Source organism: Octopus sinensis, linkage group LG24 (assembly GCF_006345805.1).
Source record: "Octopus sinensis linkage group LG24, ASM634580v1, whole genome shotgun sequence".
In the NCBI taxonomy this organism is placed as follows: domain Eukaryota; kingdom Metazoa; phylum Mollusca; class Cephalopoda; order Octopoda; family Octopodidae; genus Octopus; species Octopus sinensis.
In genome coordinates, this window is record NC_043020.1 from 21787565 (window position 1) to 21809465 (window position 21901).

The 21901-nt window shown below is 36.3% G+C and overlaps 1 protein-coding gene across 2 annotated transcripts in view; it reads right to left on the bottom strand.

The window, feature by feature from the left end:
- The window catches only part of LOC115224032 (protein tyrosine phosphatase type IVA 2), a 64846-nt gene that overhangs the window by 34798 nt on the left and 8147 nt on the right, over positions 1 to 21901 (bottom strand). Inside the window, exon 2 of one of the 2 annotated variants that reach the window (XM_029794829.2) lies at positions 2087 to 2167. The exons of the other annotated variant lie outside the window; for it this stretch is intronic. The gene's annotated coding sequence lies outside the window, so the exon portion shown is untranslated. The remainder of the gene's footprint in view (positions 1 to 2086; positions 2168 to 21901) is intronic. 2 annotated transcript variants of the gene reach the window in all.

Sequence of the window (21901 nt, forward strand, 5' to 3'; positions counted from 1 at the left end):
TTAGGTTTGAAAATATTTTTGAAACACAATTGTTTTTGTTTTTACTGAAAAGGTTCTGCCCATTGTTTTAAGTGTGTAGTGTAAAAAAGAAAACAAAATTTGACCAAAAAGTTGAAAACATCCCCACTAAAATGTAGAATATCCAACTTATGTGAGTGTTCTGATCTGAAACTATCATTTATAGCCATTTCTAATGGTCCTTTGAAATTTTATTGAAATATCAGATCTCAAAATCTCAGGATTTATTTAGTTCTATACCAACCAAAAATGTACCAGAACTCAAATCCCTGTGGATTTAGTTAGGCTGAAAACACTGCGAAATTGATACCAAAGACACTTTCAATTTCTGTAATGTGAAGATGGTTATCACCCCAGTTTCAAAGATGTCACCACAAATATGGTTAATAATTCGCTTATGCCAATCAAGCAACATTTTAACCAATTCACTGATCATTCAAATTGTCATATTTCCTCAAATATTCATCCAAATTTCACAAATGAAGTATCAAAGTGTTTCTTTTTGGATGCTCTCCAAGAAAAAATTCAGTAGAAATTACAATTAAACATTTTTTGAAATTCAGTGATACCTACTGGCTTCTCTCGAAAATGGACAAAATTTGGCATTGTTGTGTTATTAAGTACCTGCAGAAAAAGGGTTTAGCCCCCAAGGACATGCTGATATCATTGCTACATTAGAGGATGATGCTCCAGCTTTGTCAACAATGCCAAAAATGGGCAGTTGACCCAAGGTCTGGACATCCTGCAAGTGCCACCGCCAAGGAAAACTTGCACAATAGCCTTGGACCGACCAAAGACCATGAGAGAGTTGACAATTCTCTGCACAATGAACTTGACAACAAAGGTTTCTACTGAATGAGTGTCAGGTCTTCTGACACCTGATCACATTATGAGAAAATCTGACATTGCTTGAGGTAGATCTGGTTTCCTCTAACATTTCAAAGCCAGGATGAATGTTGGGTTCATGATAGAGCCAGAAACAAAGAGACAATCCATGCAGTAGAAACACCCCTCCTCAACCGCTCCAAAGAAGGCCAAGGTTATTTCATCTGCAGGGAAGGAGAAGGCCTCAGGTTTTTTGGAATGCAAAAAGCACTGTATTTATTGACTATTTTTAAAAGGGTCACACCATCAATGGTGAATACTGTGCCAATTTGCAGAGGTAATTACAAAAGGCAATGAAGACCAAACGCCCAGCAAAAACTGACCTTTGTTTCAATAGCTGTGTATGTGACTGTGGCTTTGAACTGGTTGTTCACCGTCCCTATTCTTTTGATTTAGCTCCATCTGACTCATCTCTTCCTCAACATAAAAAGACACTTAGCTGGGTATCTGTATTGCAGTGATGATGCTGCCATATCTGCAGTTGATGACTTTTGTGACCAATAGCGTGAAAGCTTTTTTACCAATGAGATCCAAGCACTGCAACACCAAATGAAGTATGTGGATCGCAAAGGGTACTGTGTTGAAAATAAACTTCATTTAGTAACATTCCATGAGAGTATCTTGGTCAGTCTATTAACTTTTCAGCAGACCTTCATAGAAGTTTTAGCTTTTTTACATCTTTAAAAATGAATTTTATGATAAAAAAGTGTTAAAGTTTTAAAAGTATTTGAATGTAAATGGATAAAAGTATATACAGTTGTAAGAAGGGTGGATCTTTCTAGAATAAAATTGGCAGGTTTGATGTTTCAGTCCTATAGCTTCAAGAAGCCATAAGTCAATTTTAATGTGGCACTGACAATATATTTCTATCAGTTTCAAAGATAACTTTTGATGCAAATACAGAAAGATCTAATAGATTTCATAGGCATCAACAAATACCCTCATTACTCATTTTATAACTTTTTAAAATGCCAACTCAATCTTAAAGAAAAAGTAATACATATACAAATATCTGTCTGTCTCTCTCTCTCTGCCTGTGTGGGTGTGTGTGTGCGTGCGTGCACGCACACATACATGTAAATTTCTAAATTATAATGAAATTCTATTTTCTTCAGAAACAAAATTTCTTAGAATCAGCATTTCCAAGAGAATAATTGATTGGAGAAAAAAATTGTGTACACACCTTAATTGATCTGCAAAGATGGTGAGGCCATGCTAGTGTAGAGGGGCTGTCTGTCTTTTCGACAATACCTCCCAGCAAATCCTGTTGAGTAGGAGGGAGTAAAAATTTGCACTTTAAACTTGTCAGATGTTAAATTCTGAACAATGTTAATTCTCATTTTTAAATTCTTAGGTACAAACATCAATACAACCTAAAACATAGATACCAAAGTATTTAATAAAATATCTTTAACAGCATCATACACTATAATGCTTTTCAAACAAGTAGATAATGAAATCAAACATTTAAAAATGCAGACACTGCCCCACACTTTTTTTTATATATTTTGAAATTTAACATTCAAGGATAAATTTTAAATCACATATTGAACTTTAAATATTCACTCATACAAAGTAATGCTTTATTCCTTTAATTGTTTTTGTAAAGTTAAAAGTCACCAATATATATGCAGATTTTAATAGTCTCTTCTTGAATTTTCACTATTTAGAATTAAAAAAAGGATTAAATCTGTCACCGCACCAAAAGTTCAGAAATTGCAAGCATTGTCTTCAGTGTTGCTTTTTGCTTTTGTATTTTTAAAGTAAACTAAAGTTCAGAAAAGCATGAAACATTACTTAACCCTTTCGTTACTATATTTCTGACCAAAATACACCCCTTATGTGTTTCAATTAATTTCTAACATAATCATAAATTTAGTCTGGTTTCATTAAACAACTATAACTTTTTTATTTATCAATATATTAACGTGAATTTTGGAAGATAATTTAATGAAATGTTCTCAACCAATTCTATACTATAATTTTTGTCACAAAGTGACTCTAATTGCAGGTAGATACAGGTAAATTCAACAAAATATAAAATTATAAAAATTTTGTTCAAACATCGCTATAGAAAATGGGTTATTAGCTAATATTCAATTGGGTATACAACAAAATTTTACGATAGAATTTGTTATTCTGGGTAACTTTCTGATACCCATAATAATATTTATGGCAAAATAGTCTTAATTTCATTTAAGGTTATGGGAAACCACTAACTATCCTTTCTTTCCTTTTGTTTACATTTAGCGTAACGGTTCGTTTCCGCCGTAATGATTTCAAATAGGCTCATTCGAAAAAGTAAATAGAAATAGTCTAAGGCTTTACTCTCCTGGGAAAGACTGTGGCTTGGTCCAGTTTCTTCAGAAAAATCACCGAAAGAAACAGTTTTTAAATTTTCACTCCATTCAGGTGCCAATTCATTTTCTTTATCGCTGTCGGAGCTCTCGGATTCACTGTTTTCACTTTCGGAAAATGAAACATCAGATTCATTATCAAATACCACATGCTTTTTTTTTTCAGTCATAGAGTTAGATTTATGAAGGTCTTCAGTAGAATATCCTTCGAATTCTGACTCGCTGCTTGATATAATGAAATTCGTATCCATTTTTTGTCAGAATTACAAATTTTGAAAACACAATAGGAACAAATTTTGGAAAAAAATCTTCCAAAATTCACGGAATTAAAATTACACTTCGATTTTTGTACAAAACTGTAGTTGAACTCTTTACGAAGTATAATACGTATTTTCACGAATATACTAAAGAGATTTGCTCTGATATTCTCATTTAAATATGAATAGGTAAATTCGGGCGGCTTTGGTCACATTAACCAAAAATTTTTTCGGGCGGTTTCGTAACAAAAGGGTTAATGTTGAAATTTACTAATTTATCAAGCACAGATTACAAAAGATAGAGGGGGACAAGGTAACTATCCTTATTAGACTCACAAGAATAATGGTTAAATAATTTAAGGGGATGATATAGTGAATGCAATGTGCAAAGAAAATTGGAATTTCCTCTCAGTTTGAGAGAGAAAGCAATTATTAGCAACTTTCAAATAAAAGAGAAAGTAATTTGAAGAAATAAAGGATCTTTCAAAGCCAGTCATGTCACCATCCTTAGCTATTGCTTGTGCTTCTTTTCCATCTCATGGTTTCCTTGACTTCACCTGTTTCACTTAACTTATCCTTACCATTCCTACTGACTTATGCATGCAACCCTTCTTTCCACACACTCCCAAATCCACATACTAGGCTGGTACCTTCCCCCCAGCCCTTCTCCTTCCCTCAACTTGTAACTATCCTTGCACACTCAATTACTTTTCCATTTCATCATCTCCAAGTTACACCTCACCTCCATTCCTCTTCCAACTTCACATACATTGCCCTTCTTCCTTACCCATACTCCCTCTACCTCTTCTCCTACTCCTGTCTTTCCTATGCTGCAGCTGTCCTTGTTCTGCCAATATTCACCCACTTCCCCTCCAAACTTATCACTCCAAAGCTGAGCATCCCCTTCTTAGTAGGTATCTGCAATTCATACAACTATCACTATCACCCATGAGTTTTAGACCCAAGCTGTGGTCAAATGTTTTTTGCTCTGCATAAAACTGAGTGCCTATTTTAATGGTACATTTCTGGCTCTGAATGTCACTGACTAGTTCATCGACCTGGACCACCAACTATCACATAGGATGCAAGCCCAGGCCATCGAACCTAATTATCAATACCTATTGCCATGCCGTAGACAGCTTAAATTTCCTGAAGCTTTCACAATTCATTAACACTGTCTCCCAGACTGAGCTCTGCTCCCTTCAAATGCTATGATGATATCCTCATCAAACCAATGGACAAGAATGTGTCCTGATGTGGCAGGCAGGAAGGCCTCTACAAACTAAAATACTGTGACAACTCAGGACTATTGCCTTTTGCTTTCAGAACACCCCTTCCCACTACTAACAACATCCCTCCTTCACCATCTGTCTTCACTAACACTTCCTCCTTTTACCCTCAGCAGCATCCAACTTCATTCTCCACACTTCAACCATATACTTCCTCTCCACAATCCATAAACCTGACAAATCTGGCCATCCTGTTGTGTCCTTACTTACCTTTGTGCCCTAGGTTACTGCTCACTATTCTTACATTCACACACTTTATTCCCCCTTCCTCTACACCAGCATTCCTTAACCAGGGTTCCTAAGGGTTTCGCAAGAAAGAGTGAGAGAAGCCAATGCTAATTTCATGATCATAATATTACTATATACATCAGTGGTTCCCAACTGATTTTTGGCCATGCCCCACCGAATCGTTTCTAAAATTCTGATGCCCCCTTGTGATATTTAAGTTTTGTTATTCAAAATTTGGTTAATGTTTATCATATTACCCAAAAACAAAAAATATATAGTGTAACAAATGTAAAAATTGTGTAGGAAACGAATATGAAAACAAAAAGGGGAAAGCAATAGCAGTGGGAAGAACTTTGGAAAATTCACAAGATCTGAGTTTTTCCCTCATAACTTTTAGGAAAATTTTTTTTTTTTAAATGAAATTTTATATAAAATACCTTTCGACTGGCATAGATTATGATTATGAAGAAATTTGTGGGAAAATATTTTCCAGGGTGTAGGGAGAGGACTTCGGAAAATTCACAAGATCTGAGTTTTTTTCCCATAACTTGGTGACAGTTTATCATGGATAGCGGGTATAAATCTAAAATTTAAATATTCCTCTGAGTATTGACAAACTATTGCACTACTTGTTTTATGTATTTTTGAATTCGCATAACTACAAATTTCGGATCTTTTCCTTTTGATGGACGGATTTTTCTAGTTAAATAAACAATTTGAAACTTCATATACTGGTAGAATGTGTCAAAAGAAAATATTATTGTAAACAAAATTGTAATTTGTAAGTTTAATGTAGTTTAATTCTTCGAATTTTAAACAATGAAATGCCAGCATTTGAGCTCAAATCATTTGCTGCGTCTAAAAACTCAGACAATATCCTCTTGCAACGTAAACAGCACACACACACACGTGTTATTCATCCTTCTCTCTTCTGTCTGTTTGATAAACAAAGGCGGAAGGAGGAGGCATATGCTAGAAATAACAGCTATATCTCTTAAATTGATGAATTTCGTCGCCCAATAAAAATATTAACGATATTTTTTTAATATTTTCTTTATTTTTTTTTACTGAAAAGGCTTCTCTCGTGGTTTTGAAGGGCCAGAAACAACAAAAACAAAACAATAATATGCCTAAATCGGTCTAGAGGGTGCGCGTGGAGTGTGGGTCGCATTGTAAAAATTTGCGAAATATTTTTTCATAAAAGGATGCCCCAGCTTGTCGGAGGCTGTGATATAAATTGGGAAAAAAATCCTCGACACCAGTGCGTAATTGGTACTTAATTTATCGACCCCGAAACGATGTAAATTTGTGTAAATTTGTTGCAGCAAGGGGCAAAACACAGAGGGGACAAAGCATGAGATACAAAAGTATTAAGTCGATTCTATCGACACCAGTGCGAACTCATGAACGTGTATGTATGCTTTTGTGCATACGCTTATATATCAATTACTATGTGCTTGTGCAAATGTATATGCATGTGTTTGAGAGAGAGAGAGAGAGAGAGAGAGAGTGAGTGACAGAGAGAGTGTGTGTGTGTGTGTGTGTATGCAGCGTGCGTCTGCTATGTTTGTTTATCAATATCGACAACACAGCAAATGATTTGAGCTCAAATGCTGGCATTTCGTTGGTTAAAAATTCGAAGAATTAAACTACGTAAAACTTACAAATTACAATTTTGTTTACAATATTGTTTTCTTTTGACACATTCTACCAGTATACGAAGTTTCAAACTGTTTAGTTAACTAGAAAATTCCGTTCATCAAAAGGAAAAGATCCCAAATTTCTGCGCCCCTGACTTTGGATGATCATAACTTTCAGAAAAATGGATATCTGTATATATAAAAGGCAGGATATGTGTGCAAGTGTGTGTACGTGAATGTAATTTATGCAAATCCACAAATTAGCATGCATGTTGCTCCAATTTTAGGAGGACATTTGTCACGAGCCTAGCTGTATTTTCGTCAAATTATTTTACCTTAGCAGGTAGCGGTAAAAATCGATTTTCAACCTTAACTTTTACCAATTTTGAAGTTTGCTAACATGAGTTAAGTCCCTTCTTGCCATAGCGAAGTGAAAATGTGTGTGTGTGTGTGTGTGTGTGAGAGTAAGTTACAGCGTTCACCATCAATAAAAATGTAAAATGTTTTTCTTAAACACGAGATATAGCATTCAAATTTAGGATGTTTTTGAAAGATATTGTTTATATATACTTTCTCACACAACAATTAAAATATATTTATTTTAAATCGTCCATCTTTCTCCCCACCTCTCACATACACACATTACTTTGGGTGCAAAAGAGTTTTGTTTTTATTTTACGCTGAGGAAAAAAATGTTTTGTTGAGAATCCATTTATTTAACAACATAGAAACAAAGAATTAGGTAACTATTTGTCAGTGAATTACACAATATAAATGGGTAAAATTTCCGAGGCTCCACCAAATCCCACCCTGTTTCTCGGACCACAAAAAGGTTTTTGTAGCATATCAGGAGGCCAGGGTAGTTGATTCCATGCAAAAAATCCGATCTTTTTTAATGAAAATTGTGTGAGTGTTATCTAAAAATTTGCCTAGAGTTTTTCATGGTAAATTTGAGATTAAAAAAAAATGTTTTCCATATTCTTAATCTCCGTATTTTTCCACATACATTGAAAAATAGATGGCGAAAAGATCAATGGGTGTGAAATTTCCGAGGCTTCTAACACACAACACCCTGTTTTTGGACCACAAAAAGGGTTTTGTAGCATATTAGGCCAAGGTAGTTGATTCCACACAAAAAATCCAATTTTTTTTTCCTTAGTGAAAATCGTGCAAGTGTTGATCCAAAAATTTACCAACCTTTTTCCCATTCATTTCTGTTTATGAAATTCTCTGTATGTAATTTTGCTTTCTCGGTCAAGGCAAATGATGACTGGCAAAGCAACAGTACCCTAATGCTGGCATTGGATACAGTGACCTGATCTACAATAACGTGCTGATTGAAATCAAGGATGCCCTACTCATAATGGGTGGGGCAGCGGTGAACACATTCGGTTTGCCATCCTCATTGCGACAGGACATTAACACACTCCCACCAAAATTACTTCTGGAGTTGTTGTATGACGCTGATGGCCTTGCGGAGTACTGGAGAATAAATGAACCGAAATTGCTCCCTGAACAGAGGCTTGTGTACGAAACTGTTGTGTCATTGAAAAGCAGGCGGGCGGCATTTTTTTTCCTTGATGCTGCTAGAGGTACTGGCAAATCCTTTGTAACAATTAACACTTGCTAAGATTCGTCGCAAGAAACAAATTGTGCTAGCCATTGCTTCCTTGGGAATCACTGCTACATTATTGCCGGGAGGTAGGATGGCACATTCGGCATTCAAGCTGCCTTTACATTTGGTGAGGGCCAAGGTTCCTACTTGCAACATTGGCAAAATTTCAGAGGAAGCTGAAGTTCTTAGACAGTGCCGTCTCACTTTATGGGAATGCATAATGACCAATAAGGGTGCCCTTGAGGCACTGGACCGGTCACTGAAAGGTATCAGGGATTCTACAGCTTCTATGGGTGGTGTAACTCTATTGCTTTCAGGAGATTTCCAGCAAATCCTTCCTGTCATCCCTAAAGGGAGCTGGGTTGATGAAGTGCATGCATGCCTTAAGTCATCCACATTGTGGCTCCAGGTTAAGACCTTAAGCCTAAGCACAAACATGCGTGCGCATTTGCTGAAGACATTTTAGCCCTTGGAGAAGGCAAGGTCCCTAGGAATGATAGGGGCAACATATCCATCTCTGAACTGTGCAACACCGTGGACAACTCTCCCGATCTTTTGACTGGACATCTGACCCCCCAAGACATTGTCAATTACCCTATCAAAGAGCTTCCACCTCACATTCTTAGGCTAAGGGTTGGATGCCCAATTATGCTAATCAGAAACTTGCTTCTGCCTAAACAGTGCAAGCAGACCTGCTTAGTAATCAAGTCCCTGACGCCCCACTTGATTGAGGCCACCATTGTTACAAGGTGCAGGAGGGGTGAAAATGTTTTCATTTCAAGGATACAGCTTTATCCCTTCGGGTCAGATATGCCGTTTAACTTCTACAGATTGTAGTTCCCGGTGAGACCATGTCCATCAACAAATCCCTGGGCCAAACACTATCAGTGGCAGGCATCCATCCATTTGGGATTTTCCATTCAATCAGCATAAAAAATTGATAAACCGATTCCTTTGAATGCTTTAAGTTCTCAAAAAGAAAAAAAAAAAATCGATGCATGGAAATAATCAATAAACCGATTCCTTATGGGATTTCCCAATCAAATTGCCTGCAACCCATTTTCAGCCAAACGTTTACCAATTTCAATGGATTTCACTCTAATTTGATGTCGGTGTCACTTATTTTGGTTTGAAATAAAGTGCTTGATCACTTAATAATCCTAACTTAATCCCGGGCAATGCCGAGCTATACTGCTAGTTTTTAATGAAATTGTCTATGAATGTGTTATATCATGTAGATTCCAAATATACAAAATTCAGGGGGAGGGTGTAAGTATTTTAGGAGGGGTTGGGAATTTCAGAAAATTCACCGGAGTCCACTTCAATTCGTCTTAATTCTCAACAAATATATCTCAGACTATGTAGATTCCGAGGACATGGGAATTTTAGGGGAAAACAATTTGTGACTATTTTTGAAAATTGTTCCCCACTTGCAGGCGTCTCTGAACAAATTGTCTATATTTGTTTTATTTTCTCTATTTTGTGCATCCGTAGATTCCTATCCCTCCCACACACACACGTAATTAAAAAAGTTCAAACATGGAATTATTCCATTCAATATCATGTTTATTATAGAGATTATATAACAAATTATGCTTTACACTTCTATATTTAACTGTGCATGTATATTCCTTATTTTTGTTTCTGGTGTCGGAAAGACACCCTGCCCCCTCCCCCATTTTCTCGCAATTAATTGATTTTTAAAATTTTTTTATTTTTTGCAAAAAACCCATGTTTTTGGATACAGAGATTCTGGAAAACTGCCAAAAATTGGTATTTTGAAATTGCTCACCTCCCCTTAAATTTCCCCCACCCCCCATATCTTCATTTTCCACTTTCCCCCATAACTCTAACCCTAAGTACAAAAAATTTTTTTCAGAATCATAATCTTTGTATTTTCCCGCATATTTTGAAACAAAATTTCTGTAAAAAGTTAAAAGTTAAAAATGAAGGATGGTGGGGTGCCAATTTCTTTTGCAGATTCGTATTCTCTGTAGCCAGAAAGGTTTTGTGTTAAAAAAAAAAAAAGAAAGACAATTTCATTAAAAAATATCCATTTTTCTGAAAGTTATGATCATCAAAAGTGTGTGTGTGGAGGAGGGGGGGGTCTTTTCAGATCCCAGAAATCTGTAGTTATGATTTTGAATCTTCAAAAAAATTTCAGTATAAGCTTTAGGAAAATATGCTCAAAAAGAAACAAAAATTATTCCATGAATCTTCTCAGCTGCAGTGATGGAAGTTTTTTCTTACCTTTTTGCTGAATTCACAAACTGACAGGTGGGAATAAAATGACCAGTTAAATTTCATCTCTTTTCATATATATATATATACATATGTGTGTGTGCGTGTTTGTGTTACCATAAATCTCTTTCTCTCTTTCAGCCTCTTTCGCTTCCTTCAATGATGCTACCCCTTACTTCCACTCCATTTCAATCCATTCAATTCTTTCATCCCTAGACAGCCCCCCCCCCCCCCCCCCCGCACACATAAGTCTGTCTCCAGTTTATTTCTCCATAGGGAATTAAGATGGCATTGCTTTCAGTACTGTCTAGTTCTATACTACATTACCTTAAGTGCTTTTTCAAACACCACTGATTGAAGGAGATAATATTCCCTCTTTAGTGATATCAGATCTTATGAATAAGATGAAAATGACCTGTTGTCTTTAAAGTGTCCAAAATTTGATAAAATTGTCCACAGAAGGGATGTAAAGAATTTTTCATTTAAGAACTCATTCTCAAATTGTCCCCTTCTTCTATTGGTGTATTAAACATTGTGTACAAGGGGTATAAAAAATTCAGCATATCTACACATACCTCACCAAAATGTTACCATGCCCCACATATTGGCTATTGTAATATTGACATCATCCTAGCTAACCTATTATGCTATCAAAAAAATATGACCATATATATATGTGTAATAGTTACCACGTGAACTACAATGAAAAAATTTGAGAAAGATATGGTATATAATTTTTTTCTACAGGGGTTCTTTGAGACATAATTTATTTTAAGGGTTACGCATGGGTAAAAAGGTTGAGAAATCCTGCTCTACACACTCCCATCTCATTTTCATCATGGCTATCAATTCTTTATACAACGTCATCCCTCATGATGTGTTCAGAACCCAACCAACTGCATCAACTTTTTATTGACATTATAAATTACATAAATCTTTACATGTGTTTCATTAGTGTATCCTAGTACAACATGCAGTAATTGTTACAGACAATTGTACATTGTGCTTAGAATACCAGATCATCAGAAGTAATATGTAATTTAACCAATTGTTGGTTACCTACTTTAGTTGATAGGCATAACAAAACTGAAAATTGTGTATAATCTGAAAGTTATATAACTTTGATAAAGCTAAGGAAAGCTAATTTGTTATTTTTATTAGTGAAATAAAGAAAGGTGAGAGAGAATGCAGTCAGGTTTTCAAAGAAGAGAAGAAACTGACTCCTAAACTATTTAGATCAAAGAAAGTATAAAGTTAACAACAAATGGCTAAGCATTTGGTGGCAGAAAAAGTTTGGACAGTACATGCCTATTCATTCATATGTGCTCATGCATACAAACGGTAGTACAAGTACTCACATGCACAGTTCATTTCTTATTGCTGTACCATTACCTAGCTCAAGGAGAGAAGAAAATAAAAGAACTCAATCTCATTTGAGACAGTAAACAATTTTGCTCATGTATCTAGAATTGGGGTATATGCTAGTCACCTACCGGTCAGGTTATAAGTGTGTGTGTGCCCTTATCTTAATATCATGTGAAAAGCCGTAAATGAGGGTCACTTTAATACCAGCAGTGTCATTCATTTCCAGTGTTCTGGAAACAGAAAGGGTAACCAAAAATTTTTTTAAATCTGCCTCATACACATGCACAGATATAGGAAGGTTTCTACACAGATCCTACCTAAATGTCATTTACAAAGTATTGATCAACAAAGGGCAATAGTAGAAGACACCAACCCAGTACATTGTGCAGAAGAAATCCAGAACACATTGTGAAACAGTCATGTCCATTTTCCCTTTTCTATCCACCAGTTTCAAAGCACTATAAAAAGATTATGGACGCCATGCTACTTTTAAGAATGCACTCGGTGTTGAATCCCCTATTAATGATAATAGAGATTAATAAAGTTTAACCCTTTTGACACGAACCCACCAGAGACTACTCTTGGTTATATAAACTTTCAGTTTAAAGTCATTTGTATTAACACTTCAAATTTCTGTGTCAGTTTACATTTTAAACATTTTAATAATGACAAAACTATTTTATTAAATCCTTCATTATTTTAACTGCTTCTCCCTTACACTTTTGCAGTCTCCTACTCTTTCCCTCTAGCTGGGTAGCCACACATCTCCTCGACAACAGCACACCTATTTCTACCCTCATTCTTGGTCACTTTCTCTCACTGGTTAACTATGTACCTCCTCTACAGTAAGACACCTATTGTGCCTCCCTATTTCTCTGTCACACTAACCTTTCATCATCTGACACGAGTTCCCCTCCTCAAATGCCCAATCCCCTCTCCTAATTCCTTGTTTTGCGAGTTACATGGTGACCCTGCCAGTGCTGGTGCCATATTAAAAGCATTCAGTCCACACTGTAAAGTGGTTGGCATTTGGAAAGGCATCCAGCTGTAAAAATCTTGTCAAAACTAACCTGCCTGTGCTAGTGCCACGTAAAAAGCACTGAACCCACTCTGCAGAATAGTTGGTGGTAGGAAGGGCATCCAGCCATAAAAACCCTGCTAAAACACAGTAGCATAGGGAATTTTTCTACTGTCCTACCCATGCATGCATGGAAGATGGACAGTAAACAATGATGATGATAAATATGCTAATGAAAGGTTTAAAGAGCTAAATATTAAGTAACAGCAAAAGATTTTCTAATGTTATGAAACCTCAAACTTTTATAACAGGAACAAATTAGTTCCATTAGTTAGAGAAGAATGAAAGATCAAGACCAGGATATTTTGCATAATACCACAAAAGAGAGTTTATTACTTCACAGGACTCAAAATTTCATGTGGAACAGAGAGAATTACATATCAATCCTGCAGCACAAATAGGCAGGAGAGATGAAGCATTTGTGATATAAACTACTGTTTCTTTGGCAATCCTAACATTTCTTAACTTTGTTATAGTATTGTAGCCTAGATTTGCAGTTCTTGTGAAGTGATAAGTAGCTACAATAAATAAATAAATAATTTTTTTAAATCTCAAAATATTATTGGAACATTATATTATAGGCATGGCTGTGAGGTAAGAAGCTTGCTTCTGAAGTACATGGATTTGGATTCAGTCCCACTGCATGGTACCTTGGGCAAGTGTCAACTATAGCCCTAGGCCTTTTAAATGGATGTGGTAGACAAACTGAAAAATGCTTGTCATGTATGTATGTTTGTTCTAAAAATCAGCCTAAGTTGTAGGTTCATTAATCAATTCCGAAAAATCTGGAATTGAATATTGTATGTCTAGTTTTAATATCAAATCTTGCCTACAATCCCCATTTTAAGCCAGTTGTGCTTGAGAACTGCATCTCCAAAATTACTGCCTAATTCAAAGGAATATATAATTACATCCACTTACAAAAACTTGTTTTCTATTCTCTGTTGCTGATATTGTTTACTCCTGAACAAATTTGCAGGTAATTCCAGCTTTGGTATGGTTTATACAGCTGGATGCCTTATGTGTGTGCACATGCAAGATGTGGATAAAAAGTTTGCTTCCCAACCATGTCGAGTGTCTTCTACTATAGTCCTACTGCATGGTACCTCGGACATGTGTCTTCTATAGTCCTACTGTGTGGTACATTGGGAAGTGTCTTCTACAATACAGTAATCCCTTGCCATATCATAGTTCATTATTTAAGCTTACGTTGATTCCTCTGTGGTATCGTTTTGCATTTATAAGGAAATACATACAAATTAAAAAATAGAAAAAATATACAGTATTGTTTCTACTTCATAGATTTTCACTTATCGCAGGGGTGGTGGTGGAACCTAACAACTGTGATAGTCTAGCAATTATTGTAGAGCTACTATATGGTACCTTGGGCAAGTGTCTTCTAGCAAAGCCTTTGTGAGTGAACTTGGTACATGAAAAACAAAATACCCTTGTCTTGACATCATGTAATGCTTGTAAATGAGTATTATCATCATCATATAAGCGGTGTTGTTGGTTTCTAGTCTTCAGTGAAAAACATGTCTGGCCATAACAAAATATTACCTTGCTTGGAAACAGATGAGGGTTGGTGACAAGAATGACATCTGGCTATAGAAAATCACTTTTGAATTCTGTCTGACTAATGATAGGTGTACATACACACAGACATGATGTTGTGTTAAGGAGTTGTGCTGTGGGAACTAGATCGTTAAAATGAGTGGTTGCAAAGCAAAACATTGGTCAACATTCTATACTACAAACATCAGATGTTGAGCCTCACAGAAATGATGAAGGATTGACATCATTGCTGATTTGCTAACTTGAGAAGACCCGCCCAAGTAAAATCATGATGCTAAAGGTATGTCATTTATGTCCATGATACTACACACAATCTGTTCCTGACAAATCTCCCTCCCACAATTCATCTAACACCCCCATTCCTTCACCAGGATAGTATCCACTTCTATCACCCACTCCCTGCACACTTGTGAACTTGTCTTACTCTCCCTATCCAATCCTCTTTACCATTTCACATAAACATCCCTGTAACTTAAGTGTACACATTATCTCTTTTTCCAGCTGGGGTAGCCATGTATCTCCTCTACAGAAAGATCCCGGTTTCTGTCCTCTATCATATTCCATCCTCTCACCATCTGACAATGTCACCCTACTAAATTAGGTGTCTTGTTTTGCAAGCTACTTGGTGATCTTGGTGTTGCAGGTGTCATGTAAAAAGCACCCAGTACATTGCATAGTAGTTGGCTTAAGGAAGGGCATCCAGCCATAGAAACCATGTCAAAGCAGTCAGCTTGTTACAGTCTTCTGACTTGCAAGCATGGAAAGTGGATTTTAAATGATGACTACAACCATGGGTTGACTAATAACCTGTGGATGAAATAAGTACACAGAAGTTAATGAGGCTTGTCATGTGTATGGATAAGTATGATTTCTCCTTATTTTTACAGAATAATCATCACTCTTTAATGTCCACTTCTCCATGCATGTATGGGTTACAATGAATTTTTTGAGGTAGGTTTTCTACAACTTGATGTCCATGTCACCAGCCCTTACCTGTTTCCAAGTAAGGTAATATTTCCCCATGGCCAGAAATGTCTCCCATAGAAGATTGAAAACAAATAACATCAATTGTATGATAGTGGTGCTCATTTTACAACCATTGCATGATGTCAAAACAAGGGTACCCAAAGACGCTCAAACAACAAGCTTCTTTCAGTTTCCATCTATCAAATCCACTAATGAAGGTTTGGTTGATCAGATGACATCTGTCCAAAAATCTTCATTGCAAGCAAATAATGAATTCCACACAGTAGTAACCTGCTGGCACTAAGTTCTTGATAAAAGGAGAGGTGCAGGAGAGCCTGCACCCACAAAAGGCCCAAGGTTATTTACAGAGGTGACACCACCTACAAGAGCATTGTATGCAGATGGAAAGTCATTTAAAGGGAAAACCAAAATTGAAGTCAAGCCATGCAGTGAAACCAACAACTACAACCACTGACACAAACCACCAATAGGTGGATAAACTAATTCATGTTGACAGATAGGTCACAATCCATGGACTTGCTGCACAACTAGATCATATCATAACGCATTATAGAACATGGAAGCCTTCATATATCAAAATGCATGAGCAAAGTGAGTTTCTTGGCAAGTGATGTCTAGCATGAAAGAGAAATGATCTCATCTAATCTGCTGAAAGTGTTTAAATCCAATCAAGGCCAGTCAACACCCCAATCTGATGACAGGAGATGAAACCTGGACATTTTTTTTATTGAACCATAAATGAAGAATCTGTCCATGGAATAGTATCACACCTCTTCTTTAAAGTCTAAAGAAATCTAAGAGCCAGGGATAGATACAGGAAGTAATAGTGACTGTTTCAGGGGATGACAAAAGTAACATTCTCTTGATTTTCTAAAAGATGGCTACTTCATGAAAAGCACTGAGACACTCAAAAGGCTTAAAAAGGTGTGACTGAACATGAATCTGAAAACAAACCATATTCATCATGACAATGCTTGACCATATATGTGTAACAACAAATCAAATGATTGGTAGATTGAGATGCCCCCTCTCCTTACACACACACACACTCTGAACTTGAATCTGGCAGTTTTCAACTTTCACTTCTTCAACCCAATGAAAGACTCTTCAAGGAGGGAGGAGGGCTATAATTTGATGACACAAACAAGGTGTACAACAGTGCACACCTGGATTCTGCTGAAGTGGATTCAAGAGTTGGGTTAAACAAGGGTGAAAATGCATTGCTTGTGATGGAGACTATGAATAGTGCCTTTAGGAAGAGTATGTATATTCTATAAATATATCATTTGCTTGCTTCAGACATTAGATTGCAGCAGTGCTGGGGGAATAGTTTGAAGAAATTTTATTGAATGAAACCACTCCAGTACTTTTTTTTTTTTAAAGCCTGGTACTTATTCTATCAATCTCTTTTCCCAAATGACTAAGTTACAGGGATGTAAGTGGTGACAGGAGACAAGCACAAACACAGAAACTGAAAGAAGACCGTTGTATGTGTGTGTATACAACACATGATGGGCTTCTTTCAGTTTTTGCCTACCAAATCCACAAGGTTTTGGTCAGCCTGGGGTTATAGAGGATACTTGCCCCAAGGTGCCATGCAGTGGGACTGAACCTGGAACCATGTGGTTGAGAAGAAAGTTTTTTTTTTTCACAGCCACACCTGTGCCAATTTCTTTCTCATATATACAGGGTGTGATGGGTAAATTGTCACCATTTTATATTTTTAATTTTGTGCATGTTTTTGATTTTGTCAACTACACAGTATAGTAGGGTCAGTTGGGCACCGTCTGTAAGAAAAACAGCATCATGATGTAATTTACTGCCAGAAATTTGGAAACAACATGCTGTACTGCTTGACATTCACACTGGAAGCTACATTGTGAACATTTCAGAGTGTTTGGTTGTCAATCTGAGGACATGTACTGAGAATGATAAAAATCAAACATCCAGTCAACATTATGGTGCTTGGAGTGATCACTACTGATGGCAACATTATGCCTCCATCTTCCCACACAGCCTCAGACTAAACTTGGAGGCTTTCATCAAGTGCCTAGAGGAGGTAGTGCTGCCCTGGGTCAAGAGGATGGCTGTTGAAAGACCTTATGTCTGGTAGCAGAACTCTGCACCATCCCACACAAGCAGAACCCAGTTATGGCTGTCAGACAATTTCTGTGACCACAGCACACCTAACTTCCCAGGCTGCAATCCCCTCGCTTATTATGTGTGGGGCACAGTTTAGTAAGAGACCAATAAAACTCCTTCTAACACCAAAGATGAACTGAAAGCAAGGATTATGGCAACATTCAACAACTTAAACAGGGAGACCATCCAGAAGAGTTGCAGGACCATCTGAAGTTGTCTGGAGGCTGTGGTTGAAGCCAATGGTGATTTTATTGAATAAATTTACTCTTTAGTATTTCAAGATATTTTCATGTCATTTTGATAAATATATGTTAAAATGAGATGTCAGTGTTATTTTCATTTTTGCATAATTCAGACGACAGTTTATTCACAACACCCTGTATATATAACTACCCAATGAGAACACTGGGGAAAAAAAACTCTGCTACCCAAATAAATAGTGCTAATCGAGTACGTTGATTCTGAATCTGAATTGCTGTAGTACATTAGGATTTTGTGCATAATTATGTATAAAACTATATTAGTATCAGGAATAGTTAAGTTCAAGGTAAATAATTATTATAACAGTATATTAGTACTTTATATAGTATATTTATGTTAAAGGAATACTCACTTTATATTTGATATGCTCAGCTCAGAAATGCTTAAGACACTTACTCTTGCATTTATGCATGGTGCTAGTCTCCTGTTGTAGGAACCAGCAGTAGTTACCCATCATGTGTGGATTGAACCAGCCTTGATGCCTTACTTCTATCTCAGATATGTCCTGGTCGAACTTCTCCCCATGCTCACTAACAGCACCAAGATTCAATGGAAAAAAAAAATCGAAATGAGAATGCAAGAAGTGCATTTTAAGGGACCTTTAGCATCCCATTCTTTCATATGCTGTTAGCATGTCGTTTATTAGATCAGCATAGTTTTCAGCTCTATGATTTCCAAGAAAGTTCTGCACAACTAACGCAAATGAATCCCATGCCATCAGATCAACTAGATTCAGTTTACCTCTAAATTTGCCACTAGACATCAACTCTCTGATCTCAGGTCCAATGAAAATGCCTACTTTCAGTTTTGTGTCCCTTTTCTCTGCACCAAATTTTAGTTTTAGGTACTGGAAGCCACAACCATCATGTGTCATTGCTTTTAGAAAGTTTTTCATGAGGCTAAGTTTGATGTAAAGAGATAGAAGGAAGATCTTTTGCAGGTCTACCAGTGGCATATGCTACACATTGTACCAACCAACTATGTACTCATCTCTTTTAGGCCAGTCTTTTGCTGTCATCGCAGCTGTTCCAAACACACAAGAAGCACATATTTTTTGTATAACCCAGCTGCAGTCCTTCGAAGGGGGAAATCACCTTAAAATCACCACAAATATTCCACTTATGAACAGAGTACTTAACTCCTTTCAGAATGAGTTCCATCGATTCATAAATTTCTTCCATACTGACAACATGACTCACAGGAATGGAAGATTTTTCATTACCAACATGTAACAACAGTTTTCAGGCTAACCATACTCGAGTCTATAAACGATCCCCTTTCGTTAACCACAAGCACATGTCCTGGTTTTTGCATGAGTACATTAATGTCAGTACAGAAACAAGCATTATTTTCTTGCTTGAAAAAGACAGATAAGCCTTCATGGCAAGAACGGAAAATGGAAATTTTCATACCTTGCTGTAGGAAATTCTGTTGCAGTAGTCTAGATCCCAAAACTTCTGTCTTCTCCTTTGACAATGCTAAGTCTCTTACTAAATCATTCAAATCTTGATTAAACAAGCATGGCTAATTTTTCTTAGAATCAACTACATACTCTTTGTTGAAGAGTACCACATGTGATGGTAGAGCAAACAACACTGAAAGTTACCAAGAACAAAGTGACACATTTGGCGCTAGTCAGCACCATCTATTGCCAAACTAAATAATGAACTTTTTCATCATTTATTTTATTGCTGTTACTTCCTTCATTTTGAATTAAGACCGCTTTAATTTTAGCTTATTTAATAAGGCCTATATCTGGCCAAAACTATAGTTATAATCTTATGCATGTCCATCACTCATAATCCTGACATGCTAGAACAATTCTGAGTGCAGATTCAGAATCAGCTTCACTAATGATATATCTGAAAATCCATATTAACAAAGAGAATGGAGTGAGCAACTCATTTTATTGCTGTTCTACAATTGTTTCATCGTTTTATCAAGTTTATTATGGCTGGAATACAAAAAATACTGATTCGATCTATTATTTCACATATTCTATAGTAATGCATTGATAAAACAATTGTAAAATTATACAATAAAACGAGTTGTTCAATTCATTCTCCTTGATAATGATTATCTTATTTGTCATTAGACTGCAGCCCTGAAGGGACACCACCTTGAAGAATTTTAGCTGAACGAATTAATCCCAATGCTTATTTTTTAAAAGCATGGTACCTATTCTCTCCGTCTCCTTTGCTGAACCAACAAGTCATGGGGACGTAAACACACTAGCACCATTGTAAAGAGGTGGCAAGAGGCAAATGCACACATACACAATGGGCTTCTTTCAGTTTCCATGTACTAAATCTACTCACAAGACTGGTTGTCTTGAGGTTATGGAAAACACCCAAGGTGTTACAGTGGGGACAATCTGGAAGCAAACTTCTTTCCATACAGTCCCGCCTGCACACACATTTTATACAGATAAATCTCATCTAGGTTCCATTGATAGTTTTTAACATACAAGTAATGGGCAATGTGATTGTGTGTATATAGCAGTGGCTTCCGAAATTTCTATTACCAAGGACCGCTTTTACTGAAATGAGTTTTCCCACGGACCCCATGATATTGAAAGGTCTGTCAACTTAAATGTTCACGGACTCTCAGTACTACCTTTGCGGACACAGGTTGGGAACCACTGGTATATAGGGTTATAGTACATAGTGAGAGAAGAAAAATGTATATAGTTGGATATATGGTGCATAGTGTGCGATAGAATAACTAATATTAGATTCCTTTTTACCTATCAAAATCAATTTCTACAGGCATTAAACATATCAGCATTTACTATCGTTAAAAATTTTATCCCGCACAAGTCTAAGAAGTAACCACTAGCTACCCACCAAACTGGCTATGTTTTAGGGAAAGTATACGAGAAGTGAAACTATTTGTTCGGCAATTTCCGTAAAAGGAGAGAGAGAGATGAGAAAGAGGAGAGACGGAGAGTGCGCGCGCGCATGTTGCCTAAATAAAACGAATTTAATGAACTAACATCCTGAAATCGTTTCCATTAATATGTGTAAGCTTTCCCTACATATTATACACGCTTGTAGTTTTGGAAGTCAAATAAAAAATGTAGGTAACTAAATATAATAACCAACAATTTTTTAAAAAATTACTTTAAATGTTTAAATGTGGTGGGAAATTCCTATGATTTGACGTTTTCGTTTCTTCTCATGAGAACTGCCAAAAGGTAAGGGAACAAAATTAATCATAGCCAAACTAACGAATACCAGCAACCAACATAGGTTGGATGCATATTATTTGAATAGCACGAATGCGAAACAACCAGAAGAATCCTGGTCTGCAACTCCACTATACTTGAATAGCAATTTGTTAATCCAGAAGCTAATTACTAAAGGATGAGAACTAAACTTTTTCAGAACAGCGACCACGCTCACGACTTCATTAAATAAAAATTTCGACCGTCATAAAATAGACATCCGTTTACTAATTTTTACTAGCTTTACACTAAGTGCTGCTCCTCAAACCACTCCAATTGACCATTAAGTATTTTTCCTTCAACCAGCTCCACATAACTGGTAAAAGAAAACGGTTATGTTGCTTAAAGTAGTTTTAAAATGAACACATCTGCGTGGTTTTGATATAAAAACACACTTAAACAAGCTATTTAATTACTCGGATTAAAGAAATCCCAAATGAAATATTTACAAGACCAGCTGTAAATATTAGTATACGTACATACATTACTAATACATTTTCTAAACATAGACGCTAACTATAAAAGAAAATTTAAATAAAGAAAACATTTTAAGTATAAAAAAAAGTCCAAACTAGTTTTTTCTGAAACAAAATGGTTGAACTACAGTTGGTGTTCTTTAGGTATAGACCCGGAAATTAATCCGATGCACCCAAAACCGTAATTTCTTTATTGTAGAATCGAAAATTGATTCTACAATAAATAAATAAGTAGCTTTCAGGTCTCTTTCTGTTAATTTT